At 52.3% G+C, this 13,275-nt stretch overlaps 1 pseudogene; it reads right to left on the reverse strand.

The window, feature by feature from the left end:
* Positions 1-10,832: 10,832 nt before the first annotated feature.
* On the reverse strand, positions 10,833-11,204 carry LOC101033921 (biogenesis of lysosome-related organelles complex 1 subunit 1-like; annotated as a pseudogene).
* Between the last annotated feature and the right edge of the window lie 2,071 nt (positions 11,205-13,275).

The raw sequence follows: 13,275 nt of genomic DNA on the forward strand, positions 1-13,275 counted from the left end.
ACCCCAACTCTCTCTCACTCCTGCTCCGGCCACGTGAGATGCCTGCTTCTCCTTCACCTTTCACCACCATTGTAAGCTTCCTGAGGCCTCACTGGAAGCTGAGCAGATGTCAGTACCATGCTTCCTATTTCGCCTGCAGAACTATGAGCCAATTGAACTTCTTTTCTTATAAATTACCCAGTCTCTGCTATATATTTCTATATAGCAATGCAAGAATGGCCTAACGCACATGGCTATGCTAAGTTTTTGTCATTCACTGTTATTGTTTTAAACTCTTCTCTAAAAACATTCCCAATCAGATTCATAGAAAAGATTCCAACAAGTACTCTTTCTCTCTTTCTTTTTTTTTTTTTTTAGACAGAGTTTCGCTCTTGTTGCCCAGGTTGGAGTGCAATGGTGTGATCTCCACTCACCGAAACCTCCACCTCCCAGGTTCAAGCGATTCTCCTGCCTCAGCCTCCCGAGTAGCTGGGATTAGAGGCATGTGTCACCACACCTGGCTAATTTTGTATTTCAGTAGGGATGGGATTTCTCCATTTTGGTCAGGCTGAAAAGCCTCAAAAAATATCTCCCACCCTTATGTGATCCACCTGCCTCGGCCTCCGAAAGTGCAGGGATTACAGGTGTGAGCCACTGTGCTCGGCCACAGTACTCTTAAATGCAGATTTATTTTTCTTTTCTTTTCTTTTTTTTTTTTTTTTTTTTTTGAGACAGAGTCTCACTCTGTCCCCAGGCTGGAGTGCAGTGGTCTCAGCTCACTACAACCTCTGCTTCCCAGGTTCAAGCAGTTCTCCTGCCTCAACCTCCCCAGTAGCTGGGACTACCAGTGAGCCACCACACCCAGCTAATTTTTATATTTTTAGCAGAGGTGGGGTTTCACCATGTTGGCCAGGATGGTCTCGATCTCTTGATCTCATGATTCACCCACCTGGCCCAAATAAGACTTTAGATTTTACTTATAGTCCTAAGGTTCTTGCAAACGACAGTTTTTATTAACTTACTGTAAGGCTGGGGATCCTTGAAGCCAGGCATTTTTAGATTTTAAAATATGACATTTTAGTCAGTCTTAGCGATACAACCAATGTTTTTGATTGTATTTTGTTATAAAGAGGGCAGATTTTACTGGACTTATATAAATAACTGTATCGTCATAAGTATACTCACATGCAGTTTTCACATTGTGGAGGAATCGAGTAAGGAGAAAAACACAAGTGTTTTTATCTTTGTTTATAAAATTTTATCAAATTGTAGCAAATTACAGATAGCTTAAAAGAGATTTTCTTAAATCTGGAAGACAAAACATTTGAGTAAAGAACCAATAACATTTTAAATAAAAAGTATAAAAATATTATTATCATTTATTATTTAATTTCATGTAATTAACTTTTGTTCTGCTTGATTTTTATTAGTAGTTTTATGAATCTATTAATTTTTTATAAGAGTTTTAGAAATTTTTGTTTAGTCCATTGATCTTAAAAGTTATTAGAAATGTGCATATGAGACCGGGTGCAGTGGCTCACACCTGTAATCCCAGCACTTTGGGAGGCCGAGGCGGGTAGATCACCTGAGGTCATGAGTTTGAGACCAGTCTGGCCAACACAGTGAAACCCTGTCTCTACTAAAATTATAAAATATTAGCCAGGTGTGGTGGTACGTACCTGTAATCCCAGCTACTTGGGAGGCTGAGGCAGGAGAATCACATGAACCCAGGAGGCGGAGGTTGCAGTGAGCCAAGATCAGCCCGTTGCTCTCCAGTCTGGGCAAAACTTCGAGACTCCATCTCCAAAAAAAAAAAAAAAAGAAAGAAAAAGAAACCATTAAAAAAAAAACAGGTTTTTGTAAGATGTTGTTATAAGGCTCTACATAATACTGAGCCTCTTACCCCCTTACTGCCACTATTTTCACCTGGCAGAATAATATTATAAGTAAAATTTCACACTGAGTAACTGCTATAGGTATCCTGAGAAAAATCTGACCTAAAAAAAAAAAAAAATCCTTTGAGTCCATCTAGTGGACAGATTTGGCATTTTCCCTAACACAACTTTGTTCGAATTACACAGGTGGTTCCCTTTTTTTTTCTTTGAGAGAGTCTTGCTCTGTCGCCAGGCTGGAGTACAGTGGCACAATCTTGGCTCACTGCAATCTCCGCTTCCTGGGTTCAAGTGATTCTCCTGCCTCAGAGTAGCTGGGACTACAGGCCTGCAACACCACGTCCAGCTAATTTTTAAAATTTTTAGTAGAGACAGGGTTTCACCATGTTGGCCAGGATGGTTCAGGTGATCTGCCCACCTTTGCCTTCCAAAGTGCTGGGATTACAGGCGTGAGCCACCGCGCCCTGCCTGGTAGTCCCTTTTATAAAGCTGGCACTCATTAGTTTAATTTCATCCTGTCCTGAAATACTCCTCAGCAGCTATAACAGGCCCCATTTCCCCCTTGGCCTTTTATTTAATTTGTTGCCTTTAGGCTCTTAATTCAAAATCATTTGTACAAACTAAATTTATTATATGGTCAATTTTTTCATTATGACTTTTCAGTGTTGTTCTTAGTGCCTGTGTAATCTCAATGAAGCCAGCTCTCCTAACAGGATAACACTTGCTCAACACCTCAAGATGACTAATGCCTATAAAGCAGACGAAATAAAACTTAAAACTGGGCTCTATATGAGACTGCTTTGAGGCCAGGTTTGGTGGCTCACGCCTGTAGTCCTAACACTTTGGGAGTCCGAGGCAGGTGGATCACCTGAGATCAGGAGTTCAAGACCAGCCTGGCGAACACGGTGAAATCTCATTTCTACTAAAAATACAAAACAAAACAAAAAAATAGCTGGGCATGGTGGTGCACACCTGTAATACCAGCTATTCAGGAGGCTGAGGCAAGAGAATTGCTTGAAACCAGGAGGCAGTAAGCCAAGATCGTGCCATTGCACTCCAGCCTGGACTACAGGAGCGAAACTCCTCAAAAAAAAAAAAAAAAATTGCTGATCACAGTGGCTCAGGCCTGTAATCCCAGCACTTTGGGAGGCCAAGGTGGCGGATCACCTGAGGTTGGGAGTTCAAGACTAGCCTGACCAACATGGAGAAACCCTGTTTCTACTAAAAATACAAAATTAGCCAGGCATGATGGTGGGTGCCCATAATCCCAGCTACTCTGGAGGCTGAGGCAGGAGAATCACTTGATCCCAGGAGGCAGAGGTTGAGGTGAACCAAGATTGTGCCACTGCACTCCAGCCTGGGCAACAAGAGTGAAACTCCGCCCCGCACCCTACCCCTCCAACACACACACACACACACAAAGGAAAGATAAACTGCTTTGAGACATTTTTTCCTTCTGGCCTTATTATCACACAAATGTGGCCCAGGTCACGGACATAGACCCCACTATGTTCCCTCCAACGTGGGGCAGAGACAGCTGGCAAGGCCCATCCCAGCACCAGGGACAGATAAGCCAGGCTGCAGAGCGGCTGCTTAGCGATGCTTTCAGATAAAGATCTCGATCGCAATAGAAAAACGTAAAGCTAATCACACACATTGGGTCATTCTTGTCATACCCAACCAAGGGTCAAGAGGCCAGGGGGAAGCAGCACTCAGGGCAGGTAGAATTTCTCCAAGAATGTCATTCTCTGTAAGCCCGGCTGCTGGAACTGCCTGTCGTCGCCTGAAACCAGTTTACCTAATGTCTACTCAACAACCCGCTGCCACCACGCCCACGCCGCTTTACGTTCTGCCCTCCCCAGTCAGAGCTTGGCAGCCCCCACACTTACCAGTGCCAATGCGCCTTCTCAAAGAGCAATAGTGACATTTCTCCTCTTTATAGAAACACCAGCCTTTCTTCATTCTTTGGACATCCTAAAGACCACCCAGGCTACACACATCCACAAATTACACTTCTTTCCCCAAAGAAAACATTTTGATTTCAAGGATTCATCTCTGTATTTAACTTCAACACTGATAACAGGGAAATACACAGGAAAGAGACCTCCAACCCCCAGGGGTCCCCTTCTAAGTACCCCCCAAACCCAGCCCAGACTTCCTCGGGGCGGGGAATGGCTGGGCAGCTCTACCCCTGACAGTGGTCCCTGCCCTGTCCCTGACTGGATGACTGACATCAAGCTCTCCTTCAGTCCTGGCCTCCCCAAAGTTCTCACTTAGCAAATTGCTTTCTAATGAGAGCGCAGTGATTTGTCCCCACGTGTGGGCTGACAGTGAATGAAAGAAGCAGAAATGAATGGGGGACTTTATCTTAGGGAATAGTGGACAAGGATCAACCACGGCTCCTGTGGATTCCAGAGACTGGTTAGCCATGCAGGCACCGAGAGGGGACAACCTGACAATGTGTGTGCAAAGCACAGGAGTTCCACACAAGGAATCTGGCCTAAAGTAATTAGGGCCGAGCGCACTGCCTCACGCCTGCACCTCCAGCACTTTGGGAGGCCCATGCAGGAGGATTGTTTGAGCCCAGAAGTTGAAGACCAGCCTGGGTCACATAGCAAGACCTTTTCTCTATAACAAACAAAAACAAAAGCTGGGTGTGGTAGTGTGCACCTGCCGAAAAAAAAAAGGTGGCTGGGCGCGGTGGCTCACACCTGTAATCCCAACACTCTGGGAGGCCAAGGCAGGCAGATCACGAGGTCAAGAGATCGAGATCATCCTGACCAACATGGTGAAACCCGTCTCTACTAAAAATACAAAACTTAGCTGGGCATGGTGGCGTGTGCCTGTAATCCCAGCTACTCAGGAGGCTGAGGCAGGATAATCGCTTGAACCCGGGAGGCTGAGGTTGCAGCGAGCTGAGATCGTGCCACTGCACCCCAGCCTGGTGACAAAGCAAGACTCCGTATCAAAAAAGGGTAATTAGTAACAGGAATGCTCCAAACTCAGGAGAAAAACAACAACAACAATCTTTTAAAACTGCTAAGAAGACCAAAAATTAATTCAAAACCATGAGGTAAAAAGACTTCAATGGCATATGAAAAATCAAACTATCAGCCAGGCACAGGAGCTCATGCCTGTAATTCCAGCACCTTGGGAGGCTGAGGCAGGGGGATTGCTTGACCCCAGGAGTTTGAGACAAGCCTGGACAACATAGTTAAACCCCATCTCTACAAAACTAAAAAACGTATCCAGGTGTGGTGGCACATACCTGTAGCCCCAGGTACTTGGGGGCTGTTTTCCTGACATGGTGCCCATCTCCTCGCTCAAGAACAGGGGACTTCCCAGTCTCTCCCACCGGGTACCGCCTGGACCTCTGTGGTCTCAGTCCAGGCCCAGAGCACAGAACAGTCACTGGGGCACTTGCTGGTCCACTCGTGTATCTGGGGTTCCCACTTTGGTGTCCAGGACAACATGTGTCCGAGACAGGGGATGGTTCATCCTCTGGGGATTTGCTCTGCAGGGACCCAAGTCTGCAGAGCTGTAGGGCCCTGGCCCAGCTCTATCCTCCTGGGCCATCTGGGGCTGGGTCCCTGGCTGGAGCCCCCAGGTGATTCTCCTGCGCCGTCATCCCCTGGCTGGGTGGGCAGAGGCGCTGCCTGCTCTCAGGTGTTAGTGAGCCTGGTTCCATCGTGGCCCTCTTCCTGTGATTACTGCCCCCTTGCTGGCCCTCCTCGGATGCCTGCCCAGGGGTTCCTCGCTAGTGTCCAGCTCCCCTGTCTGCCCCAGCCTGTGCTGTCCCTCCCTCCCTGTGGCATTCTTGTTTGCCCCTCCCCTGGGTCAGGTCAGGAGAGACGACGGGCCTGGGACTCGGTCTGTCCCTCCAGGGACCTCCGGGGTGTGAAGAATGTCTGATGTGTCCAGACCCCTGCCAGGGAGCCCACCACAGCCAGGGCCCCTCCAGCTGGGAGCACAGTCCTCAGTCCTGGTAAAGGGAAGATATGGAATGACCTTGGCTGTGGCTGTGACCTGGGGCTCAGGCCAGCTAGAGCAGGGACAGTGGCTCTCTGGTTCTGGAGCTTGGCCTGGGGGACACAGACTCCCCAGGGCCCTCCCATTGCACAGCTGTCCTCCTGGGGCAGGGGCCGGCTCTGGGCTGCGTTGGAACAGGGTCCCTGTGGTCTCCTGTGGGGGTCTCCCCGCCTCTCTCCTTCCTTCCTGTGCCCTCCATGGCTCCTGCTCCTTCCTGATTGCTGTGATCTTCAGCAGACATCTGCCTCTGAGCCTCAGTGTCCCCATCTGTCATGGCAGGTGGACTGGCTAGGGGTTCCCTGCTCCCAGCAGCACCTCCAGGAGCCCCCGCTGTGGGGCACAGACCTGGCTCTGCCTCCCCTGTCCTGACCTGCTGGTGCCCAGGGCTCTGGTCACCCCTTTCTGCTCCATGACCATCCACACATCTTTTGGTTTACAGGGCTGGCCGCTCCACGCAGCCGCCATCATCTGCACGCAAGGCCTCGGGGACCCCGGGCCTCCATCCTCTCCTGCCCCTCAAGACCTCTTGGGCCACAGGCCTGCAGCTCCCCCACCTATGACCTCAGAGATGCTGACCATTTGTTCCAGCTGGGCCCTGCCTACGGTTTATCACTAGTCAGTCCTGCAACCATGGCAGCCTTGCATGTCCCACATCCCTGCCCATGGGGCCGCCCGGCCCTGCCGCCCCTGTGCCTTCTAGAAGGTCCTCCCGTCCCCTCCCGTCCCCATAGGGCCTCATTCCTCCCCTCCTTCCCACAAACACTCAGCACTTAGAGCAAGGGCTTGTCCAGGGTGGAATGGTTGCATTTTGACTTGTAAACTCAAGAGTCCCACGTCCCTGCCCATGGGGCTGCCCGGCCCTGCCACCCCTGCACCCTCTAGAAGGTCCCCACCCCTCCCTGTTAGGGGCCTGTCCCATCCCCTCCACAAACACTGAGCACTTAAGTCTAATGACTCCTCTGGGCCCTCTCTGGGCCCCTCCCCTCCACCTCCTGGATAGGCGGGGGCAGGCAGGGGACCTGATGGTCTGTCCTGCTCTCGCATTTCTTACTGGGTGTGGAGGGCATGGCCACACCCCCTCTGCTGGCCTGGAGACTTAAGGTCCCCTGTAACGAAACTGAAGGGACAGCTGGGGGCCACCTGTGTGTGCAGGCCTGGGCCTGTGTGCCAGGATGGAGAACAGGCGCCCTGGCCCTGCCTGGGGGGGTCAAGGTGCTCTCAGATGTAGGCTGCGGTCTTCCATGGGCAGATGAGAGAAGGGGGTCCTGTGTGGACTGTGAGCCTAAGACAGGGGGGCTGTGGCCGCCCAGGCAGGGTGTGATGAAAGAGGGAGGGAGGGGAGTGGACCCTGAACCCCCTGCCCCTCTGCCCCTTGGAGGGCCGTGGGCACCACAGTGGGACTTGAGCCCAGGCAGGTCAGAGTCGCTTGACCCCAGGGCCTCCCGACCCCCTGGCCCCAGGGAGGGATACTGAGGCTCTGAGCCCTGATGTCTTGCTCAGGGTCACAACTTGGGGCAGTGCTGGGTCCCAAACCCCTCCCATCCCTGGACTTGGTACCTGTCTGGGTCTCCTGTGGCCTCTGGTGGCTCAGAAGGATGGGGTGGGCTGGGGATACCTGCCCAGGTGGGCTCCATCCCGACCCAAGCCACATGTGTACTGCTGGGGACACAGAGGCCTCGAGTCCAGCTGGCAGCAGGCATGGCTGACCTCGGGACAGGGACCCTGCTGTCCCCTTGCTCCCTGCCTGCTGGGGGAGGGGCTGTGTCAGTCTCAGCTTCATGCTGAGCTTAGGGAGGTTGGGTCTCCTGGCCTGAGGCTCTGGTGAGTGAGAGGGATGATCCCTGGGCCTGGGCCCTGGTCAGTCCCCATTGGACGCTGCCTCCCCCAGCCTCTTTCCTCCCTCTCACCCACTCCCCTGCATCCAGAGTCCTGCCTTAACTGGGCCTCGCCTCTCTCCTGACTCCTGTCTTTCCCCCCTCCCCCCGACCTCCCTGTGGTGGCCACAGTGGCCCCCTGCAATCGGACCTCACTGATGCCGGGGCCTGCCTGGGGCTGGCTCCCTCAGGATCAGTTCCCACCCTCCCATCTGCTCTTTGCCCTCTCTGCTCCTCAGGCCTCCCTATGATGGACCCCACCTCCTCCGGGAAGTCCTCAATCTTGTGGCTCCCTCTGTCCCAAACTCGCTCCAAACCCGTAGCACAGATTCCTCTCCCACCTACTTCCTTCTGTCTGACCGTCCTGTCTCCTGGGTCTGTGCGGAGTCCCTGCCATCCAGTTGTCGCTCGTTGGTGTCCAGCTCTCCATCCCTGTAGCCTGGGTCCCTCCGTCTGTGAGGTTCTTGCTCATGCCTGTGAAGGCAGCATCTTCAGGGCACGGGTCCGGCTCTCCCAGCTGTCCCTGCCCTCTGCCTGCGGCTGCTGTGCATCAACAACTCCTTCCCCGGTGTGTGGTGGAGTGACCCCTGGGCCTGTTCTGCTCTGCAGGGAGGCTTACAGACCTCAGCATGCCCTTGGCATCAGCCATGCCCACCAGGGCCCTGAGGCCAGTGCCCTCCAGGTGGTGGCCGTGATCAGGGCCCAGCACAGAGTCATTGGCCACCTGGGTCCCAGGCTACTTTCTTTCCTTTTTACTACTGATAAGTAGTAAATTGTATAGACTCATGGGGCACACCTGATGTTCTGTTACGTGTGTCAAATGGGTAATGATGGGCCAGACACCGTGGCTCACGCCTGTAATCCCAGCACTTTGGGAGGCCGAGGTGGTGGGATCATCTGAGGTCAGGAGTTTGAGACCAGACTGGTCAACATGGAGAAACCCCATCTCTACTAAAAATACAAAGAAATTAGCCAGACGTAGTGGTGGTGGGCGCCTGTAATCACAGCTGCTTGGGAGGCTGAGGCAGGAGAATCACCTGAGCCTGGGAGGTGGAGGTTGCAGTGAGCCGAGATTGCACCACTGCACTCCAGCCTGGGCAACAAGAGTGAAACTCCGTGTCAAAATAAAAAAGAAAAGTGTAACCCCTCCCACCCACATCCCTGCCAGCCTCGCGTCAGTATCCACCACCATCCTACTCTCTACCTCTGTGAGAGCCCCGGCAGCTCCCTGTGAGTGTGAGGACACGCAGTCTCTTTCTGCCTGGCTGATTTCACTTCCCGTTGTGACCTCCAGCTCCATCTGTGTGGCTGCAGTGAGAGGATTCCCTTCCCTTTATGGCTGAATGGTATCGCATGGTGTGTACCTGTTCCTTATCCATTCTCCATCGACGCCAGTTTAGGCGGATTTCTGCAACAGCGGCACAGCAGTGAATGGGGTGCAGGTGCCCCTGTGTGCTGACTTCCTTTCCTTTGGATAAATGCTCAGTGCTGGGACTGCTGTTTCCTCTGGGCACTGTGAGCTCTCCAGGGAGCCGGCCCTTCATGTGGATCCAGCCCCAAGGGGGTCTTTCCTGCAGGGGAGGGCTGGGCAGAGCTCTGGGAGAGGCCCCATACCCTACCTCAACTCAGGCTGGCCCTGGAGAAAGTGTAACTGCTGCAGCCTTAGGGGCTCAGGACCAGCAGCTGAGACGCTGCCCAGGGCAAGGTGAGCATCTGTGTGTATCGGGTGGGAGGTGGAGGCTTTATCTCCAGAGTGGCCTGAAATCCCATCTGACACAGGTGTGCTCCTGAATCGCCTGGCTGCTCATGAGCTGTGCCCTCAGAGAGGAAGAACGTATGCTTGTCTCACCGGGTTCTCAGATGTGCCCAATGAGCCCCCCACAAGCCTTCCACCTGGTTATCCCCACGCCCCAGGTGAGACTGAACAACCTCTCTCTCTAGCGAGGCTTCCGGGTTGGAGCAGCCCGGGGTGGAGCTCAGGCCTGCAGGTGAGTGTGCAAACCCAGGTGTGCATGGGACAGAGCCAGCCCCTCCCGGTGACACGGAAGTAGGTACAGGTGGCAATGGGAGGCCTAGCCCCGGCTCAGGTGCCTGAATAACTTCAAAAGCCTTGTCATCCCCGAGGCTCTGGACTGATGTGTAACCAGCAGTCTAAGAAACATTCTTCAGACACCTGCTGGACAACCCAAGAATCGAAGACTCTGGGTCAGCACCTGGCAGGACCCGCCTCCCCAGGTTGGGCTGCACGGGACGTTGAAGGTAGTGTGTGTTGTCAGGATAGTCTTATTTTTTTTAAAATGGGGCAAGTGAAAATGATCACGTGGTAACAATGAACACCTGGGAAAATCCACAAGCGAGTAAGCTCGTCCTTGAGGCTGGGCCTGAATGAAGAGGAAGAAGGGACAGATTGGGGTTCTGGGGGCTCAGCCAGACAGCAGTTCTGAGGGAAGTGACTCACATCTGCCTGGGTCCTCAGCTCCTGCAGAGAAGTTTGACAGTGAAGCCACATTCACACCACACAGCCTGCTCTGTGGGGATGGGTTTGAGAAGCCCTCAGAGCAGAACGTTTTTTTTTTTTTTTGGCAGAAAACACAAAGCTTGTGTCTTCTTGTTTTGTTTTTGTTTTGGGACAGTCTCACCCTGTTCCCCAGGCTGCAGTACGGTGGTGCAATCTCTGCTCACTGCAACCTCCGCCTCCCGGGTTCAAATGATTCTCCTGCCTCAGCCTCCCGTGTAGCTGGGATTACAGGCACCTGTCACCACACTCAGCTGATTTTTGTATTTTTACTAGAGATGGGGTTTTGCCATGTTGGCCATGCTGGTCTCGAACTCTTGGCCCCAAGTAATTCACCCACCTCAGCCTCCCAAAGTTCTGGGATTACATGCGTGAGCCACCAAGCCCAGCTGAGAGAAAATACAAAGCTAGTTACACACACACACACAAAATTTTGTGTGTGTGTCTGTGTGTGAGGCTTGTGTTTTATTCAAGGCTTGTCAGTCTCCCTCCTTCCCACAGTGGGTGAGGTGGGAGGGATGGGGGAGGAGGAGGGAGCAGGGGCTAGGAAGCGGCAGGCTGCAGCTGTCCTTTGTAGACATTCCAGTGCAGTAGCAGTGGTCCACATGTCCAGCGCCATGCTCCGAGCCCCGCTCTCCACATCCCGTTTCCTTGAGTGCTTGGTTGAAGTTCTCCACCATTCTGATCCACTGGCCTGTCTGTTGGCAAATTGGGCAGCCCGGACCTGTAGGATCTTCGCCTCCTGATCCAGCTTTCTCTGGTTCACGTAGGCCTGGGCTATGCCCACACTGAGGTGATCCACCAAAGTTTCCATCAGGCAGGTCACTGCAGTGACAGCCTCTCGCCTCCTCTTCTCCTGCAGCTCTTGTATTCATTCGGCTTGGCCTGGTGTTCTGTTAGCAGGCGGGACAGCATGGTCACGTCGGGCTGGGCGCTGGGGATACCTGCTAGTTTTATGTTTTAGATCCGTTACTACAACAGACCTTGGAGTTGGTCTCTTAGAAAAGAGGGAAGATATTTGTCCTTTGTTACATTCTTGAGTCCTTTTAAGTCTTATTTGGAAAAAGCCAAGTTTGTAGCTGCGTGAGTGTTTATAGTACAGAGCAAACAGCCATTCCTGGGCTGTGGACTCTGTGTGTGGGTGATTCTCTCCTCATGGCTGCTCTGACCTTGTCTGTCCCACGTTCAAGACCAAGGGACAGAAACAGTCTTTGAGGCCAGTCTTTCTGGGATTTTCCAGGTGGCCACCGGACTGCATCAAGGATTGATTCTCTTTCTGTAGGAAGAGAGACTGCTTTTTTTTTTCTTTTTTTTTTTTTTTTTTTTTTTTTGAGACAGAGTTTCACTCTTGTTACCCAGGCTGGAGTGCAATGGCGGGATCTCGGCTCACCACAACCTCCGCCTGCTGGGTTCAGGCAATTCTCTTGCCTCAGCCTCCTGAGTAGCTGGGATTACAGGCACACGCCACCATGCCCAGCTAATTTTTTTTAGTAGTTTTAGTAGAGACAGGGTTTCACCATGTTGACCAGGATGGTCTCGATCTCTTGACCTCGTGATCCGCCCACCTTGGCCTCCCAAAGTGCTGGGATTACAGGCTTGAGCCACCGCGCCCGGCCAGAAGAGAGACTGCTTTTAAGTAACTGGATGTGCTTTGCATTCTCCAGGTTTTAGTGCTTTGGAGAACTGCCCTGTGGCTGAAGGCAAGGGGGGAATCTGGCCAGTCAAGCTTTTCTGTCCCTTGGTCAGTACCAATGGTCAATGACACACAGACATGGGGGTCTAGCTGCTCAGAGGAAGCGCGCTTGCTGCTGTCCAGAGACAAACCAGTATTAGTTAACAAAGTTCTAGGTTCAACGTGCCTATCACCTGGTGACCAGGAAACAAGATCTGTGGGAGAATCTAGTGACCTGCCAGTTCTTCCAGCGTCCCCTCCCAGGGGCGGCGCTGGGGAAGTGCTGAGGCTGACGCTCTGTGTCTCCAGGACCATCCTCGTCCCTGCTGATGTTGGGGGCTCTGACCGTAACTCATAACTCGTGACCATCATCAACAGGTGGTCTCTGCTTTTCCCTTGAGCTTACCCTGAGAACTGTACTTCAAGCTACAGATCGAAAGTGGGATCTTTCAGCAGGAAATGAGCAAGAAACCTCCAAGGACTGTGTCCTCAGCTGCTGAGATGTGGGGAGAGAGGTTGGGACACATGCTGCCCAGGGTCCTCTGCCCCCATGGACAGAGCCACACCTTCCTGGATTCTCAGACCAGAGACAGGGATGGGAGCCCCTGGGATCCGGATGGCACTTGCCACCTGCAGGAAGGTCACATTCTAACCTGCAGTTCCCTGCCATGAACTTCAAGAGGGAACTCCCACTGGGGTTGCCTAACGCTGGGCCGTGAGACCAAAGCTGTGACTTATGGATAAGAAGATGCATGGTGCAGCCACCGAAGTTCTCTGCTGCAGCCCACACATTATCTATGACAGGTCGGCGCTTTTGTGTGTGTGTTCTTGAGTCCCATTTGTCATGTTATCTCTGTACTAGGTGTTAGGAAGGAGGAAGGAGGCTGTCATTTACTGGGTCCTTCCTGTCCATTGTTCCGTGTTGTGCCATGAACTTTTCAGCTGTAAACAGCCTCAACAAGCAATTAGCAAATTTATTTCATTGGAATATTAGAAAAATAGGCTGGGTAGGGCCGGTGTGGTGGCTCACACCTGTAATCCCAGCACTTTGGGAGTCCGAGGCGGGTGGATCACATGAGACCAGGAGTTCGGGACCAGCCTGGCCAACACGGTGAAACCCTATCTCTACTAAAAATACAAAAATTAGCTGAGGGTGGTGGCGGGCGCCTGTAACCCCAGCTCCTTGGAGCAACAGACAGGGACTCTCTCCGCCTTTAAAAAAAAAAAAAGAATATTGAAAAAACATACCATCCTAAATTAGGGTTTAATTCAGAAAGACAAGCCTTGATTCAGTCACTCAACAAATATATCAGT

Source organism: Saimiri boliviensis, chromosome 2 (genome assembly GCF_048565385.1).
Source record: "Saimiri boliviensis isolate mSaiBol1 chromosome 2, mSaiBol1.pri, whole genome shotgun sequence".
Lineage (NCBI taxonomy): Eukaryota > Metazoa > Chordata > Mammalia > Primates > Cebidae > Saimiri > Saimiri boliviensis.